At 37.6% G+C, this 20274-nt stretch overlaps 1 protein-coding gene across 1 annotated transcript in view; it reads left to right on the top strand.

Moving 5' to 3' along the window:
- The first annotated feature begins 316 nt into the window (after nucleotides 1-316).
- PSD3 (pleckstrin and Sec7 domain containing 3) overlaps nucleotides 317-20274 on the top strand; it is a 500329-nt gene continuing 480371 nt past the window's right edge. The window contains 1 exon segment of the mRNA XM_039875742.1: nucleotides 317-752. The gene's annotated coding sequence lies outside the window, so the exon portion shown is untranslated.

Here is a 20274-nt window from a genome sequence, read left to right as displayed (position 1 = left end):
TGCTGGGAAGGAAGGATGGAAGATAATAACAGAATAGGAGTTTTTTAACCTTATTTATAAAAATTAAATAATTAGGCCTAAGATAGCTTTTCTACTGTAACCCTCTCAACCCATATTTCTACTTGAATGGCTGTCAAAGCAGACTACAAGCTACCATACCACCGTATGTAATCAGTGTGACATCTGGGACTCCATAAGAGGCCACTGTTTCTCTAACTTTAGCTAACCAGTGCACTTCCTGTAGCATGCTTTGGATTAATTATCAGAGCCAAAGGGCCCGATTACCCTCTGGCTTGTTTTAGAATCACTCTCCCTTTCACTCTCAGCCAGCAGAAGTGTCCCTCGCTGCACTTGGATCGTTCCTGCATTGAAAAAAAACTTTTGACAAATACAAAAGGAGATCTAGTGGGGTTAGCTAACTATTTGAACAAATTTTACTCATTCTGCAATGGATGACTCTTAATTTGCTTGATACACATACATTTTATACCTTTTCCTTGACAAGTAAGCCAAGATTGTGTGGTTTTCGTCATGGCCTGAAGTGTAGAAGAGAAAGAGAACGAAGATAAAAATAATTGGAAGATTTTACAGAAAGCAGAGATTGGGATTTTCACTCTGTTGTGGAATCCACTGGAATAAACAAAGTCACTAACACCAGGCAGCTTAACTGATCGCATTTTACATTTTAAGTTTCAGACACAACCTCAAAGCAAAGAGGAACCTCTCCAAGAATCTGATCAGATAGAAGCCTGGTAAGTCGCTGCTTAACATTGAAACTTTCATGTGAAGCAAAACACTAGCAAGGATATATTGAGGAAGAAATGTTTGAGTCCTTAAAAAATTCTATCCTTTCTATAACCATGACTGTAAAAATAAGTCTCACAAGGTGGGAGAAGCTATTTGGGGTATTTTGCTGGGCTAAGAAAAATACTCTAGGTTTTACCATATAAATCTACTCCAGCATAAAATCATATGGCCAGTGCTTGATGTTTAAGGATCTAGGCAGGTTGCTGATCTGTGAATTATGCTTTTGTTTCAATACATCCTGAAATATTGACTGATTGGATATGTATAATTTTCATGAACATAACTGAGGGATAATTTTATTGGAAAACCCAAGTCTATTCCAATTTAAGGAGATCTAGTTCAATTTTAAAAAATCTTTACCTTTTGCTCTCAATTTAATAATATCTTCAGTGTTAAAGAGATGAAACTATAACCAAAGCATTGAGTTCATGACAAATACATTATAAAGGAAACCTATAAACTTAGAATAACATGTCATGTATTTCCAAAGAAAAGCTGGACATTTAAACTTAAAAAAAATATATAGGTAGAAAAGAGAACTTTTTACTTTCTACTTTCTACTTTTTTACTTTCTACTTTTTACTTTCAATCCATAAAAATTGCCTTTATTTTTGTAATCAGACCCACTAAATTGGCCTTTATATGGTCCTTTGCCCTCCTCAAGCAAATGGAGAAATACCTAAATGTGAAATCATTGCAGTTTATTAAATGTCAGAGAGAAAATTGTTAACCAGAATATCAGATAACTGATTGCCATGCAAAGCAGCTCCTAACCACAGGAAATGTCAGTGTTCCCTTTAAAGACAACTGATGACTACACAAAATGCTGTTTATAAGTAATTAGGAAAAAATATAGAAAGTATGCCACTTGTGTTATGTTATATGTTCCTAAGAAGAATATTACAATAAGCATCTTTAATAATAATGTTTAAGTATCACTGCATTGGAAACTGAAAGTAGACTAAATTTCAGCCTAATTGCATAATCACCATTATATAAATGGGCAGGATATAAGCATAGGAGTGAGATTTCAAGGACAAGTGTGGGAGATGGGAGGAGTGTCCAGGGACGAACTTTTATGAATACGAACTGAAAAGACAAATTTCTCAGAAAGAACACTTTCAGTCATGAGATGTGATTTTCATACCCCCTGCCTCTCCCACCCCCCACCCCGGGGGGGATTTCACTTTCCAGACAGGAGGGAAGGAAAGGAGCCTTCTCAGTCTATTTTCTGGGTGCTCTCTCTTTGTCTTTGAAAAGAAGGAATTGAAATTTCCAGGAAGGTATCCTGGCCAAGTTAGAGAAACCCTAAGGGGATCTGTGAGATTCTAGATGGTCCATTGTTGGGTGGGCCTAAGAAGGCCTATGAACTCCTTGCAATTTTATGCAGAATTGCTGTGAGGAGAAAATGCTTCCTGCCCTTTGTAAACAAATACAGGTCAGCCAGTGAAATTCAAGAACGTTGTATAGTCATGTACTGCATAATGACATTTCAGTCAAAGGTGGACTACATATATGATGATGGTCCCATAAGATTCAAAAGGAGCTGAAAATTCCTATTGCCAAGTGACGTTGTAGCTGTTGTAACATCCTAGCGCAACACATTACTCACACGTTTGTGATGATGCTGGTATAAACAAGCCTACTGCACTGCCAGTCATATAAAAGTATAGCACACGCAATTACATACAGTACATGATACTTAATAATGATAATAAACGACTATGTTACTGACATATATTTACTATACTATACTTTCTATCATTATTTTGGAGTGTACTCTTTCTACTTACATAAAACAGTTTGCTATAAAAATAGTATGTTGTGTTACACTAGCAGCAGCCTCACAATCTTGTTTACCATGTCTCTTGATTTAATCATTTTCTCTTGTGCTTGACTTAATCTCATGCTGTTTTATAAATTTGGTATAGCCTAAATGTACAGTGTTTATAACGTCTACAGTAGTGTGCAGTAACGTCCTAGGTCTTCACATTCGCTCACCGCTCACTCATTGGCTCACACAGAACAATACCAGTCCTGCGCTCCATTCACGGTGTATGCCCTATACAGGTGTACCATTTTTTTATCTTTTATACTGTATTTTTACTGTACCTTTTCTATGTTTAGATACACAAATATTTACCATTATGTTAAAATTGCCTTTAGTATTTAGTAAAGTGATGTGCAGTTCTGGTTTGCAGGCTGTACCATGTAGCCTAGGTGTGTAGAAGGCTTATACTACCTAAGTTTGTGTAAGTGCACTCAAAGATGTTCGCACAATGAGGAAATCACCTGACAGAGCATTTCTCAGAAGATATCCTCATCATTAGGTGGCACATGACTATAATTGGGTTAGTCCTGCCCAAGCAGCGATAGAGTCTTGGCCATGAGAGAAACTGGGCCTCACCAGAGTGGCTCTGAATTTGACTCAGGAGGGGTAGGTTGAAGACTTAAGAGAGAATCAGAATCCTGAAGCATTAAGGTTATAGTAAGGAAGAGAGGTGTGTGAATCTGGGGATCAAGGCAAGAAGAGAATTTGGAAGCTAGAAGTTGGCAATGAGTTAAAAAGCTGAATGGGGCAGATTGAAAGGAAGGAATCATGGTGAATGATTCTAAATGGGTTCTGCTAACAAATAGTGTACATGAATGTGCTGGCTGAGCTGGGCATGGCCGTGGTGGCCTAAAGGTGCTGCAACAGAGAGGGCAAGCTGTTTTCTCAATACTGTGGTGAGGCAAACTCTGGCTAAAATCTTATATTACAGACTAGAGGTTACCTTAAGAAATCTTCTGTAACAAACTCAGTTTGTTCCCAGAAGCTTGCAGACTCTCAGGTGGATCCCATAGCTCTTCCAGGCCCTCTTACCTCTTGAGGACAAAGCATCTTCTATCACTATTAGTTATAAGAAGAGTCTTATGTCAGTAATTAAATGTCCAATCTAGTGAAATAATCAAGTATTAAGCCTCATTCAAAACAGAGGCTTCTCCCTCCCTGAGGCCATTTTCATGCTGGGTAGCCTACAGTGGGGTGACTTCCTGTTTGTAGAGCACCATGATTTTGTTTTACTCAGTATGGCAAGACATGCAGACAGAGAAATGACTATCATGAAGGGAGTAGTGTTTACTCACAGTTTCCTAGAAATAAGAAGCTTGGCATGGTACATAGTCACATGGGGAAGCACCAGGGTTCCTTGGAGGCAGAGGGAGGAAGGGAGGAGAAAATTAGGCAAGTTCCTTTATTATGGTTTCCATGGGAAAAAGTGAGGCAGGGGAAATGGATTTAGGATTGGCTAGTTTGAATAACTTCAGAGGACTTGGGTATAAAGGCTATCTCTAGTATAAAGATAGTATCTTGGGTATAAAGGCTATATCTGGGATAAATAGGGCAGGGGGATAGTGGCCTAGAGCATTGAGGTGTGGACATTAGATTGATTGGTTTGCATATGAAAGGCACACTCTCAGGCAGGTCTATAGGAATGAGCTAGCCTAGGGAGGGGAAGAGTCTCCAGAGTCAGCAAGGCTCTAGATGTCAGAGTATGAGAAATACAGAAAAGAAAGAGGCATGATTAAAGCCCTTCTACTCTCTGTTTCCATCTTGCTCTGCTGCTTGATCTCTACCAGGATCCCCACCCATAGCTAGCTAGTCTGACCCTACCCAGGAAGGGGAGGTAAAGCATCCCTTCCTGGGATGGTCCAGCTCCAAGCTAATATGTTGTGACTGTTTCCTGAGTGTGGTGGATTCTCACCACTGATTTCTTTTCTGGGGCCTGAGGGAGATTTCATGAATTTTTAAAGAATCCTTTCTGGATACCTACAACTGAGTTCCAGTGTGGTAGATCTTGACTTGCCTGACTGGTCATTTTCAACTTCTCCTAACCCTGGGCTCCTTTGACTAAGGCCTGCCTCCAGATTTGTTCTGCTGAGGTGAGTGAGGTAGGCTTGACCCCCGCAGAAAGTCTTGAGGAAACATCTCCTTTTGTAAATGACCCTATCAAGCTGTCATCTCCAGCCTGTCCCACTGACCCAAGAGAAGAAATGTGCGCCTGTGCCCAGCCATTGGTGGAGGACGGTGAACTCTCTTCTTTTTCTGCTTCGCCACGTCGGGGTGATCTAGCGACACAATCTCAGACCATCCTTTACGCTTGCGCCAAGTTCTCCATGTAGTTCTACTGAAGCTCCTTCTCCCTTGGCTGACGGGTGGAGTGAAACATTCTTTCTTCCCCCGTGACAGGGTGAGGGGGGCGCAGGAAGCGCGGTGGACCACAGCTACATCCAAAGAAATGTTCTCTCTCTTTTCCTCTTCACATTCAGTCTGTTTACAGCTTGAATTGGGTGATGGGTTAAGCGTTATAAAAGCAGTTTTCAGCTTTTACATGCCTTGTCTAGGTGGTCTTTAAAATTTGGCAGTATATAGAACTATTATTTTTTCAGTCTTTGGGGGAAAACTGAAATAAAACAAGTTATATTTGATTTTTTTTTTTTTAAGTAAAAACCACTAATGAGAAAGAGGGAACCCACATTAAATATGATGAAATGTGCTGAGGCTCTGAAAGCTTTCAGAAGAAAACCACATTAACCTTCTAAAAAGTTAGTCAAAACTAATTTTTCATAATCGAATTACAGCAGCAGTGACACCTTATTGCCTCAGTAAATTAATACATTTCTATGTTCACAAATCATCTCAGATACTTTTTCTGTGTCAAAAGTATATAACTCAATATTTTTATTGTTGTTTACTTCTTTAGTCATGGCAAGAGTTTGGTGCTATTTTTTAATATGATAGAATGTAATTATTGAAAGTTATATCCAGTGACTATGTTTTGGCCCTTGGCAATATCAGATGATGAAATTAGGGTTTCATAAAGTCTCAACTCTCTTTGGGTAAATTTGAGTAGGCAGTTAAGCTTAAAGAGATATTATTTTGACTCAGAAGAATTTCTATCAAATGGTTTCTTCAAATATTTCCATTCAGAACAAAACTTATAATAACTGATGAAGATCTGAGAACAGTAGTTCCAATTTTATTCCTCACGTGTGTTTGCTTTTGGTGGTATTGTTATTATTATTTATTATCCTAATTTGTGCTAACTAGATTTTTTTAAAAAACTTAGTTAATTTTATGGTAACAATTACAGATACCAATTAAATAAATATTGGCTAGAAAATTCAGGCATTATGTCTCATTGTGCAAATTAGAGAATAAGACAGACAGATAACTAAATTATAGATAATATGCATAAATTAACCATCATCTCTTACATTCCAGAATGAATTTCTAAAACTTGAGCTCTTTTGCATACACCATTCCTGAATTTCTTTTGAGTTTAAATTCAGTACAAAATTGGAATTATCTTATTTTGTGAACAAGTATCAAAATCTGTTCAAGTTATCTATTTCTGTATAATGAATAACCCCAAAACTTATTGTCTCAAAATAATAACTCTCATGTAGTATTTCTCATGGTTTTCATGGATCAGGAATTTGGGGCCGTCAACTGAGTAGTTCTGGCTTATAGTGTCCACTGTAGTGTAGCCTGATTGTGGTTGCAGTGGGATCAGCAGTGTGCTGGAACATCTGGAGACTGGCTAAGCATCTCTCTCTTCATGTGGTCATGAAGTTAGTCTGTGGATGAGTACAGTGACCATAAATCATGTCATGCTAATTGGGATGCTTTTGAGAATGAAAAGGAGTGGTGTTAATAATTATTCTGAGACAACAGGTATAAACTGGACTGACCTGGGCCAATAAGGACTTTCAAATGACTTCTTGGAAAAAAATTTCTTACTTTTTTCTTATGCAGAAAAAACAGGCCAACTATCAGAATAGATAATATTTTCTTAATTCTGAAATGATAATAGCAGCAAACATTTTTCTAGCACTTGCTTACTTATAGGTATTTTCTTAAGTGTTTTATATTACATGTAAATTAATTTACATTAATCATTTAACTTTCACAACTGCCTTATGAGGTAGAAACTTTAATGATTAGAGATAAAAATAAATTTGCCTTAATGAATAAATAAATTTAGAGATAAATATATTCACCTTATTATACTCATGTGTAAAATGGGCATATTCAACAAATTTGATGGTGCAAAAATAATAGAAGTTACAATGAAATGGTTTAAATTATTTTTTCTAAACAGATATTTTAAGAAACTACTGGACAGCTTGGCGAAAATACTTTCTGGCTGTGGTTTGATTTTAAAATGTTCATTAAAAAAGATTTGACTCATTTAAGAAATCTCTTAATCATTTCACATTATATGTAAGTCAAATCACTGTGCTATAATTGTAAAATTGTACAATGCTATGTGTTAATTATCTCAATAAAACTAGAAAAGAAAAAATAAAGTCTCTTAGCACTAAGAGTCTCAAGCAAAGAAGTTATTCAACCCAACATACAACTTGAAAATTAAAAAAATCAGTAACTTTATTGCCAGGGAAACTTTTTTATGATGGAAGAAAACGAAGGCACAGGTAAATATAGTGTGTGCCATGGTTTTTTTTTTTCCTTCTTCCTTCCTTCTTCCTTCCTTCCTTCCTTCCTTCCTTCCTTCCTTCCTTCCTTCCTTCCTTTGCTTTTCTCTCTCTCTGTCTCTTTCTGTCTCTCTTCTCTTTTCTCTTTTCTCTCTTTCTCTTTTTCTTTCTTTCTTTCTTTTCCCTCTTAGCCATAGGAAAAGAACACTCAGAGTGTGGGAGCTGAGAGGAAGAAAAATAACTTTTTCCTAGAAAAGAAGATTCAAGGAATTTAGATTCTTGGAATAATTAGGAGGCAGACATAGATAAAGTCCTAGTAGTTAGAATAAGGAAGTAATTAAAGGCCAGACAGCTCAAGGGATAGCTATCAATAGTTCTTGTAAAGCAAGATGGTTCTGTGTAAATATAATATTAAGTCTTAGGAAATTTCTGATCATAAGAAAAGGCTCAGTGAGTCTTAAACTGAGAAGTATTAAACTTGAATTCTAGTTCATTCAGTACTGAAAACACCTGGGTGTTTGAGTTTCTTTAAATCTTGCTCTGATATCACTTTATGTTGGCTATGCAAGAGTTAGTAAATATTTTCCCTCTCGATATATTTTCAGAAAAGAATAACTGGCTGAATTGTGACTAAATGTATTATTTCTGAGCTAGAAACTATACACAGCTCATCTGTCTATCTAAACTTCGAAACATCACTCTTTACTTGATGGCAGCTTATCTATTGAAAACACAATCCGTGTTCTAGGCTAGTATGTGTATACTCAAACCCTTTGTGATAGTGCACACTTTAGGCTTAATATTTTATAAAGGATTGTTACACGTATTGGGTCAGTGACTATATGGTAAGCTGAATATTTTCTTATTTCTAATAAAACCCTAGCTTCTTAGAGCTTACTGTTTTCTGAGCTTTGTAGGAAGCAGCTAGAAAGCAGTGTATGTGTATCACCTAGTATTCTGCAGAGACTTATTTCCTTTGACTCTCAACTGAGTTTGGCATTGTGTTCCTCTGGCCTTGGAAGAAACCAGAAATGAGAGCCTCAAAGGGGATATAAATGCAGCACTTGGGGTTGTAATCTACTTCCCCCTTTTGAGCCAAGCAAGCAGGCCAGAGACACCTGGATGAGGTTATGACAAGATTTCTCAACAGTGATGCCTAAAAGAGTCCAAGAACCAAGCTAATCATCACTTTGCCTTGGGCTATGTTATTTTTGTCCCTTATGAGAAAAATTGAGACACCGTATCCCATGTTCAGATCTGAGGTTCAGATCTGAGGTCCCAATCAGCCGTGGTTCAGATCTGAGGTTCAGATCTGAGGTCCCAATCAGCCGTGGTTTCTCTTTCAGACAAAAGTGGTGCCAAAAAATGTTACTTTTGCTCCTGCCTCCTCGTCACATTGAGCATCGCTTTTTTCCTTATCTTAAAGTCCTATTTTACCAGAAAATGTAGTGATTAGAAGAAGAAGCTTTAAATAAATTTTTTGTTCTTTCCCTTTTCTAAGCATTGGTCCCTAGGGGCCAGTGTCCATACATCTCTGTGTAAACTCAGTTTACTCCAACTCCCATCTCCATGAGCCATGTCCAGTCTTGGCAGAGAGCCTGGCTTCCAAGGTTATTCAGAAAAGCAACTATTTTACCCATATTATTTTCTTTCCTATCTTAGAGGAAATAAATCCTTTTTTTTTTTCCCCAAAACCATTTGCCGTCTTTGCTAGTGATCTTTCTCCTTTCTCACCTTCCCTGGGAATTTATTTCATTCATTATCTTACTCTATTTCTCTCTTCTATTGATTTCTTTCTCCCTGCCTATAATTGTGTACAAATGTTTCCCTTGTACAAAAACCTTCTATTCAGTCACTTCCCTTTTCCTCTCCTTTACTTCACTGCCAAACTTCTTGATAGCATTTTCTACAATCACTGCTTTCTCATCTCTCATCTACTTCTCCATCCCTTGACACCTGGTTCCCGTCCTCACCCCTTGACTAAAATTGTCATAGTGAAGATCATCTGTGATCTCAAATCCAATGGCCTTCTGAGTGGTCATCCTACTGGACCTCACAGCTGTCTCTCTTCTGAAAATTCCTCCCTTGAGTCCATGAAGCAGCTCTCTTCTCCAGTCATGTCTCTAGTGGCACTTCTAGGCACGGATTATCCCTAATTTCTGTTGTCACGTCTTCCTTGGGGTGTTATAGAATTTAGAATGCTTCAAATGACACTCGATCCAGAAGTTGCCATTTTAGTTTTTCTTCTTGCCTCACCCTAATAAAGAAAGTTAATTTTGGTGACAAAAGCCTTGGTCATTCTCTTTGTCATGTACCACCTATTGAAATGGATCCTAACAAAAGAGGATGTGATGAGGATATGTAAAACCTTGGAGCAGTTCTTGCCTCCGAGACCTTTAGATTAACTCGAAATGAACATGGCAGGACTTCGTGGCACATAGAGGCTGTGAGTCTCCATGAGTCTGGTCTCTCAGTAGACGACGTGGCAGCACATTCTGTTCTAGTGAAGAGTCATTGCATAAAATATTTTCGAGGCACAAGTACTGTACCTTTTATTTAAAAAAATGGCAGTGCTTATTACCAGGTATTACACAATACCTCTTTACCACAGCTTTGAGAAATGTCCAGTAAATCTTCAGTGAGGAAAATCCAGCAAAGACTTCCTGTAGCTTCTGGGTATATTTCCTTAAAGGCGTGTTCAAAGTTAGATCATTCACTTATGCTGCAGATTTATGTGTAAAGACTGTACTCACTGCCTACTTCTCATTTCTACTAAGTATTCCTTCCTCCTCTACTATTTTTTTTCTTTTCTGCCCTTCCTTCCTTTTTGCTCATAGGGCTGTTTTGCTGGAAACCATTAATAACCCCTGAAAAATTTCACTATCAACTTTCTTCTAAACAACAGAAGACACAACTGACAGAAGTTGTGCAAATTCTAAACCGAAAGAGAAAACTCCTTGAAAAGTAGCAGAGAAGCCTGAAATAAGGTGTAAGTTTTGTGTCTATCTCATGACTCTGAGGGAGAAGGAAAGCAGAAAACCTGTCATAGAAGGAAGCTGTAGGAATCCCAAAGGCCCTTCCTGCCCCTAATCACCCCAGAGAAGTAGCTGAGAGTTTTAGAGTTTCATATTCATTTAATGTTGCACTCTTCCATGTCTTAGTAAAGTTTATTTCCAACACTGATTAAAAGCCTAACACACTTTTTTTTTTTTTGAGAAATATACTGATTTAATCAGGCTCAAATGTTCCCTTTATTTTCCTTCTTTTAGACTTAATTTTTAGAGGAATGAGAATACTCTTGAAATTTTTCCAAGGAGCATTTATTTACAGTTATGCTTTTAGGTTGTAAAGATTTATCAGAAGATGCTTCCTCTTCTTTATTTTCTATTTTTGTATATCCTAGACAGTTTCAAGGTTTTACATGGGGATAAAACACAGCTTTAATTTAAAATGGAAATAACTTGGGTGGGAAGGAGTTGATCATGCTAATGATATTGTATATTGTTTGTTCTTTCCTTCAGTCTCCCAAATATTTCCATCCACTTATATCCAAACAAAAAGTTCTTGTTTATTCCTCTGTTTTTAGTTTTGGTTCACATTCCTTTTTCAAGTCAGAGCACTAACTAATTACTCCAGGAGTTTAAGTTGCCCCGTCTAATCAGATGCCACCAATCCTTCAGAATAATCTACAATGTCAGCAACTCAGCTGCAAAATTTTTTTCAGAATCTAATGTTTCTTCAGAAGTTGAATGGCAAACAGCAAGGGATCTATTCTTTCAGAATTCCGTTTTCAGTGGAGTGAGTCTAGGCTGTATATATGGACACAGCAATTCCAAAATTATCTGTCCTGCTGAATAGCAAGTGTGAGAAGAGACCCAAAATATGCAATTCAGTGGTTTCCTTTTGCTTAATTTATAATAATGAATCATTGTAATCAGTAATAAATAATGACAGTGTTTTTTTCTCAAACTTTGCCTTGTATCAGAATCACTCGTTACATACAGATTGCTGGGCCTTACCTCCAGAGTTTCTGATTCCATTTTTCTGGGGAAGCCCAAGAACTTACATTCCGAACAAGTTTCCAGGTGATGCTAATGCTGCTTGTACAGAGATTGTACTTTGAGAAATGCTGCTCTAATTACAGCGTTACATCTTGATAATTATACATGACATTGTGATAATTATACATGTATATTTAAATCAGTTTCTATTTTCACTCTCTGCTTATGCAAGAAAAACTGAAAAATTAATTTGGGAACTTACATTTTTGAGGAAGAACACATATTGAGAAAAATTATATTTTTTAAAACCCACGGTCTCCTGTGACCTCAAAAGTATAACACAGCATATAAAAAACACCTGAGATAAAGCAGCCAACTCTCTCTGGTTTTGCCTTTGTAAATGAACCATGTCAGATGGCTATTGCTGAGGTTGGATCTGTTTATATTCAAAACCTGTCCAATCAGCAGTCTAGTTGCATCTTTAACCTGGTTGGGCCGTTTGACATCACAATATTTAATTAACTGTCATCCACTCAGCTGACAGGACTGAGTCAGGACATCTTCCTACAGCCAAGGCCTAGGGCACTAAGTGTCTTCCTCCGGAAATTTTACCCCTTGGGATTCAAATACAACTCAGATTCCTTGCATCATTATTCAAAGAAATGGTGCAAGAATACCCCAGAAAATGTTTTTCTTGGATTGGTCTCACTTTTTTTTTTTTAAAGGTATTTATGGCTTTTGAAGCAGACTTAGAGCACCAATCTTCACTTTTAATATTCTCCATATGATATTTCTACTTTTTATTAAAGCCCACGTGTCAAAAGAGATAAGAAACCAAGGAGCTGTTGCAAGCACAAGCTCAAACACTATTTAAAGGAAAAAAGCGAGCAAAGACAGCACCGCCATAATTGAGCCATAGGTGTGGCTGTGGATGTCCAGCAAGCAGGGACTCGCTGATTCCTGCCTCAGGAAGAAGGGGAGTGCCACAGCACATGGGGACTGTGCTCATATGAGACCATTAGCTCTGGCACTTGCTGTGCAGGGGCTGATGACGAACACTGGATTGGTTTGAGCATTAAACACGCACAGCAGCAGAAGTGCCCAATATTTTTCTTTCCAAACATTTGGCGCCCTAAGTCTAAAAGAGTTGTGCAGTTCCTATTGTTTAGACTTGGGTCTATGTTAGCAAAGTAATCTTGAGGAAAACTTGGGAAAACAAGTCAACAATATTACATTGGGTTATGATTGGCAGGCATGTTATTTCCTTCACCTGCCTCGTCTGGATTGCTTCCCTTCACTTTTCAAGTAAGAATTGAAAGCAAAGGTAACAATTGCCACCAGGAAAATGCAAAGAGAGCCAAGGAAGTCCTTTTAGTCTTTGCCTCTTTCCTTCTCTTCGTTTTTAGTCTCTCTGGTTCTGCCTCCTAATTCTCCCTTTCACGTCCCATTCCTCTTCTACTATACAAAATCGCTATAAAGTCATGTACTGATTTTTAAAACTGCACATGAGAAACAATCTTTTTATTTTATATCCATGACCAGAATAAACCTATTCTCAATTTTATTTTCCAGGTTATGCAATCTAATTAAAATTTTTTTTTTCTTTATTCTTTTTTTTCTCAGTCTCATACTGAAGTCTCTTCTGGTTTTCCAACAAATTCTCAAGTTATTGTCTTTATGGCCCAACTGTTTGTACTCAAATAATGTAGCTCTTAATACTAGCCTCTCCAAAATATGGCCTTAAAAATAATGATCTGCAACCATCACATGCAAAAGCCAATAAATACATGATTCTTAATATTATCTGTGATTTCAGATTAGGAGTGGATGTTCTCCATGACAGTATATAACACAGCATATTGCCTCATATTTTTATAAGTATTAAATTATTGACTTACTGTCCCTCTGCCCTATTAGTTTAAGGATGCAAAAAGTGGATGATTGTTAGTATACTTTTATAGTTGTTCTCAACCCAATGATTTATTTAGTAGATCATACTATAACAAAATTTCTTGAGCTTGACAAAGGAGTTTTACAAGCTCCTAAGGTTATATTTTTGCAGTTATTCAAAAAACAATGTCTTTTAAGGGTGCTAAGACTAAACACCAGTAAGAAAATCAAGTTGAAAACATAAATAACCTGGATTCACTCTATTAATAAGTATTAATGAGTAGTTAATAGCTCCCAGACTCATATACCTGGGCCTGAGGTTAGAAAGGCAAGGCAAGAAATTCTCTCCTTCTTAAGCATTCATTTTTGGAACCAGATAAACATTCCATAACAAATTCAACTTGTCTCCACACAATTTGCTACCTTGTTCTAGATTGACATCATGTCCCATCAGTGACTTTGAAGGAGTAATTGCTCAGGAAGGAGATCAGCTGTGACTTTCTATCCTGTTCTGAAAATGAAACTGAGCAAACCCTGAGGAGCAGAATGTCTCCCAAGAATCACCGCGGGGCTATGCAGGGCTTTCCTCGGGAGCTGTTTACATCCATGTCACACACTCTCCACTTGAGAAGGATGTCCTTTGCACTTTTGTGGAAAAAGGCCTCTGATTTAGGCACAAAGGTTCAGGCCAAGACTCTTTGGGGGAAAGAGTTCTCAAAGGTGAAGGAGGGCAATTTCAGAATAGGCTAGAATTCTACAGGAGAAATATTTTAGAGACTTGGGCTTTAGGTAAGGATGCAGGGGCTGAGGTCTCTGGAGCCAGGCTTTCTGAGATCCTGCTGGCTTAACTAGGAAGATATTGCCTGTGGTTCCAGCTTTTCAGAATGGTGGCTTGTGCTCTTCATAACTTTGAATATGACTTGTCAGAATGAGGTAGAATGATGGCAATATATCAGTATATGATTTCCAATAGAAAGAAAAATGAGAGGAATATGAGGTCTTAAGTGTTTTGGGGGGTCACTTGTAGATACTCAACTACTTATTGATTTAAATGTCCCTTTTCAATACAGAAGAAAATGGAGTGTTTGCTGGTTTAATGGTCGCTCCAAAAAGGGACAATGAGAAAATCTATTGTTTTTTTCCCTGGGCCCTAGGATGGGAAGATACTGTGGGGCAGACTGGTGGTGCGGGAGCAGGCGACGGATGGAGGCTGGCTTAATCCTTCGAAACATTCATGTTCTGTTTTCATTTGCTGAAGATACAGATTATGATACTGAGAAATACTGAGGGTGGAAAGGAAAGAGCAGATTTTATGTTCTCCTTATTAGGGAATGCCACAAATGCAGGAGCTATGATGCCTGGTCTTCCAAAGGGAAGTAGCAGAAGAAACTGTCGGGTGAGGCAAATGAAGCACCTCATCTTGGGTGCACACTTCAAGGGGGAACCAAAAATCTTAGTTATCCCGATGACTGAGGTTTTGGGCACCTCGTTAAGTGTTGTGCCCTAGGCAAGTATCTCACTCTTCTTGCCCTAGTCTCGTTGATGGCTTCTCTAAATGAATTGGACTTATCTGCTATGAAGAAGGTTATAGAAAGCAGAGTTCTCAGGGCAGGGAACAGAAAGGCTGCCTTTGGTTGGTTTTTAAGCTGTAATGGGGATATCTGAGATATAATTGTGTCAAGTATAAGTGGCTCAACGGGATCTTTGAAAACGTAATGCAGAAATCTCATGCTTTCAGAACTATAGTTAGAAAATGTACGCTTAAGTTTAATATGTGTAGTGAGTTGAATGGTGGCCCCCCAAAAGATCTGTCTGTGTCCTAGCCCCCGGGACCTGTAAATGCGACCTTACTCAAAAAAAAAAAAGAAGAAGAAAGAAAGAAAGAAAGAAAGAAAGACAGACAGACAGAAAGAAAGAAAGAAAGAAAGAAAAATCTTTGTAGTTGAAATTAAACTAAGGATTTTGAGATGAAATGATCATCATGTATTATCTCGGTGGAACCTAAATCCAATGACAAGTGTCTTTGTAAAGGTGAAATGGACTTAGATTTTACAGACAGAAGAGGAGAGGCCCTGAGAATAAGAGGCAGAGATTGGAGTGATGTGGCTATAGGCCAGGAAACACTAAGGGATGCCAACAGACCATAAAAGCAGGAGAAGGCAAAGAATACTTGTCTTTAGAACTTTAGAAGAAATGCAGACTGACCTACACCTTGATTTTGGACTTCTAGCCTCCAGAAACATGAACGTATAAATTTCTGCTGTGTTCATCCATGAAATTTGTGGCATTTTATTACAGCAGCCACAGGAAGCTAATACATTGTGACAATGAGTTGACAAGCAATAGCATAGTTATCGAGATATTAATGTTAGTGAAGGTGCTACTCGAGGGGTGTTGTCATCTATATACTAACATGTCTTGAGGATAAGGTTGAGAGTGGGGTGGCCGTGTAATTTATTGACCAGATTGGAGCACTTTGGAGGAAAGAGAGGGCACTATCAATGATTCCCTGGACAACCGGTGCAAATCCTGGACAACTGCCCTGTGTGATTAATGGCTTAAGCTATTAATTTCCAGCAAATTAGTGGTCACTGGTGAGTTTGTTATTGGAGCCACAGTCTTGGTATATTAATTATAGATGTTCAAGGAGTTTGAATGTACGATGCAAACATTACAGAGCGTTTTTGTTAAATAGATCAATTAGAGAAATGAATACTGAGTGGCCTTCGAAGCAAGGATTTTATGTTGCAAAAATCCCCAAGCAGACATATTTATAAAAGCAGAGAATCTGACTGCTAGGAAGGAGAGCTCTGGAAACCTGGAGGCCCAGCAGCGCCTGTTCTGGACCTTTGGCAGGCACTGCGAGAGTTCCTGGGCCAGCTCTCCAGTTTCTCCAAAGGTGGCGTAACTGATACATTTGTGCATGTTTATCGTTAGCTGCAGCATTTGCCATTCCGTCTAAGTCTCCTGGTGTTTTAATTATTAAACAGCCTGAGTACCTTCAGCATTTGGGCAAGGAAAATAGAACAAAAAATATATTTTTCTATTATTAAGAAGTATACCATATCCTTGTCTGAATCCATTTGGTAGGGAATAATTATAACTTCATAATCATATGATACTATATACTTTGGCACTGACATTTGAAATGGAACAATTATGGTTTTTATGTTTGGTTTTTATATTTTAAGTTTTATGGTTTGGTTTAGAAATCAAAGTTTATCATGACAACATAGTGCTTTAAATTTTGATAATATGTTTGATACTTCTCTGGTTTAAACTGCGCTAAATATGCTGTAGCGAATGTTATAAGTGTTTTCTCTGTTTCTAGGGCATATCAATGAGAAATATCTAAGATTCAGCAATTCTATTAAAAATGTTTCTGTGCACCATGTGCTGGGCACTTTGTTATGTGACGAGGGTGTGAAGATATGAGCTCGTTCTCCCTCTGTCCCGCTCTCTGCCCTCTGCTCCCTGCTCCGTGCCCTGGGAGGCCGACCTCCACCCAAGGGCTCCCTTGCATTCTGGCTTCTGATTAGGGCCAGCTGCACCCGCTAAGACTGTCAGCCACTCTGCTCATACGGCTTTCTCTGATTCCAGAGAAGTTTCAGTAATTGCTTAGGTCTAAGGGTGGTAAATAGATAGGGGGTAAAGGGAGAGAGGATACTGTATAAGATCTTTCACTTTCCTAAACCCTGCTCATCATCTCTTTGTAAATTGTTCCTTTGTTAAACTTACTTGAAATTACTAATTTGACCAGGACTATAATAGATGAAGATACAGACTCATCATCAAAGAACTCACATCCTAGCTGGGGAGACAGATGTGAATAGCTAACTGTAACATAAAATAAAAAGTCTACAGTAAAGCCCATGCAAAGGGATGTTAGAGCACCGAGGAAAGAATGATTGATGAAGTCTTCCCTGGAAAGGTAGAGGTGCAGGGAGAGGCAGTGTAGTCTTCACCTAGAGATGGTGTTTGGGCCTCTGGGGATTCAGAGGTGTGTGATTTCCTTGCATCTTTAGAGACCTCAAGACCTCAGAGATCTTGGGCTGTTTAGATGAAGGTGATGGAACAGACTCGGGAAGATAAAAGAAACTCCTAGAGACCCTATTATTCTGGAGTTTTCCCTATTACTGTTTTAGAATAATGTTATGTGGTGAAATGAGCAATGAACCCGAGTCAGAAAGCTGTTTGAGTCCTAAAGTTGTCACTAATTGTATAGACATAGGTGAGTTTCCTAACCTCTCTCAGTCTCAACTGACTCGTCTACCTAATAGAGAGGATAATTCTTACCCTTCCTCTTGTAGGATTCCTGTGAGGCTCAAAATGAAATAGTGTTTGTAAAAATGTTACAGGACTAAAGCACTATGCCGATGGGGAGCATGTAGGTGTAGCTCAAGATGGAACAAGATTAGTCCTGGGTTGATAATAATTGATAGATGCATGGGACATTATTACACTATTTGTTCTACTTGTGTGTGTGTGCAAAATGTTTTATTTTGAAATAATTGACTTACGGAAAAGTTGCAAAATAAGGCAAAAATTCCTCTATCTTTACGTAGATTCCTCAGATGTTGATAATACCCTTTCTGCCTTATCTTTTTCTGTGTGTGCACGTGTATTATTTCTTTACAGTATTGTTTCTTTACACACACACACACACACAGTGTGCATGTGTTGTTTCTTTACTGAACCACTTGAGAATAAGTTGCAGATATGATGCCCTTTACCTGAGTATATGTTTTCTACAAACAAACTCATTCTCTTACATACCCATAGTACAATGATCAAAAATTCAGGAAATTAACATTGATACAATACTATTATTTACTCCACGTATCTCATTCAAATGTCACCAAATATCTCACTAATATCCTTCATAGCTAAAGAAAAATAATTTTTTTTCTGGTCCAAAATCCAATTCGGGACCACACATTACATGTAGTAGTTGTTTAATCTCTTTAATCTCCTTAAAACTGGAAGGGTTTCTAAGCCTTTCCTCATCTTTCATGGCCTCACGTTTAAATATATATAGGCCATTTATTATATAAAATGTCCCTCGATGTAGGCTTGTCCGGTGTTTCCTTAGGATTAGAATCAGATCATACAGTTTTGGCAGGAATACCACCAAAATCGTTCTTATCAGTGCAGCATGTCAAGAGTCACACAATATGTGTTTGTCATATTATTGGTGATTCACTTCACTTGGTTAAGGTTATTTATGCTAGAAAAGTAACATTTTCTCTTTGATAAGCATCTTGTGGGGAGATAATTTACTTTCATACATTTTTTACTTTTTATAATAAAAATGAGGAAGACAGGTAATCAAGAGTTTAGTTCTAGGTAAGTTAAATTTGGTATATCAGATAGCCACACAAATGAATATGAAGCTCAGAGAAGTGTTCTAAGATAGTGTGGTCCAATATAGATGAGAGATTGAGTGCATTCAGAGAAAATAGTAGGTAAGGAAGTCAAGAACCTTTGTAGAGATCTTTTATAAATTTTAATGTGAGAAAGAGCAAAATCATGGGATTCATAGCTGATTGAGAATATAAGGTCAAAAAAGGATTTTTCTTAATGTTAGGAAATATAAGAATATTGTTATATGCTGACAGAAATGATGCAGCAGAGAGAGGGGATGAATATTACTGCAAAGAGGGGAACAATAGAAGCTGTGAAATCTCTGGAAAGAGCTGTACTCTCATCAGGGAGCATGGCTCACCTGGCTTCCAATCCCAGTTCTGACTTACTAGCTGTACTTCAGTTAACTTATTTGAAAAATAGAATTGTTACAAGAATTAAATGAGCTAATATTTATAAAAAACATAATATTGCCCAAAGTAAGTGCTATGTAAGTGTAAAGTTAAATACGATGTTAAACTCACTGTCATTTAATATCATAGAATCGTTTTATCTCTGAATTCTGGGGGTGTTTCCTCAGGTCTTTCTTCACTTTGATTAGATCCGATTTATCATTTAATCTATATTTTGAGTTTTTAACTTTAATAACTATGTAGTTCATTTGTAGTTCTGTTTAGAGTTCTATTTCTTTAGATAGGGTCCTGATCTTTCATACGGCTTCTATAAACTTTTTAATTATTTAAACATAGTTATTATATATGCCCTTTCTAATATTTCAGATTAGTGGAGAGTACACATTTTCCTGTATATTTATATCTGCTGACTTTTCCTTATGGTGATTCATTTTCTTCGGTGGTTTATGACTTTTTGCTGTGAGCTCATCTTCAACTGAAGTTGTTTGTTACTGTGGGTGTCGCATGAACCTTGGTAGGGAAATGTCCCTAAGACTTGTTTTGCCTTTTCTTTTGCCAAGTGTTCCTTATATTTCACTCGTCTGCAAAACATTTTTTTGTGTTAACTTTGCAGTTTATCCTCTCATAAATTGAGACTCTATACTTGCACATGGCTCAGGGTTAGGATTTCATTTTTTATAGAAAGATTTTTTTCATTTATTTAATTTTTATTTTTAAATCAGAACCGTTTCCAGACACAAGCTAGTAGTAGAGTTTTTCTAGAACTTCTTTCCAGAGATCTAATTATACAAAACATTTCCCGCTTTCAGCTCCCTACTTTGCAGAGACCTAAGACCACATAAAAATGCCCTTCTTGGATTATATTCAGGTTAGACTATATTAACCCTTTTGGACTATATTCAGGCTGGACGTCCCCCTGGGCCACCAGAGGCAGCTTTGTTAGCCTACCGGTCTGCCCGAGACCTTTCTCACTCTTGCTGATAAATGGAGAAAGTTCATTTGTTCTTTCACTCTTGGCTGTGTGTTTACAATTTTTTATTATATTTTATATGTTTATTATAGAAGGGATGGAGTCTATTTTAACTCAAATGGCCATGTTGCTGGAACCAGAACTCTGCCATTTAATATAGATAGATATATAGATATAGGTATAGATATAGAGCGAGACCTAACATGGAGATTTTCCTGAAGAATATGCAAACCATCCATTTCTTTAGATTCTCTGACCTCCACTGCTTGGTTAAGCCAGATTAAGAGCTGTGTCTTGCCAGGAATGCTTCTCACCGGGCCACTTGTAGAAGTACTTTTCCTTAATTACAGTT

Source organism: Pteropus medius, unplaced genomic scaffold, assembly GCF_902729225.1.
Source record: "Pteropus medius unplaced genomic scaffold, Ma_sr-lr_union100, whole genome shotgun sequence".
Taxonomy (NCBI): domain Eukaryota; kingdom Metazoa; phylum Chordata; class Mammalia; order Chiroptera; family Pteropodidae; genus Pteropus; species Pteropus medius.
This window is presented reverse-complemented; position numbering and strand designations above follow the sequence as displayed.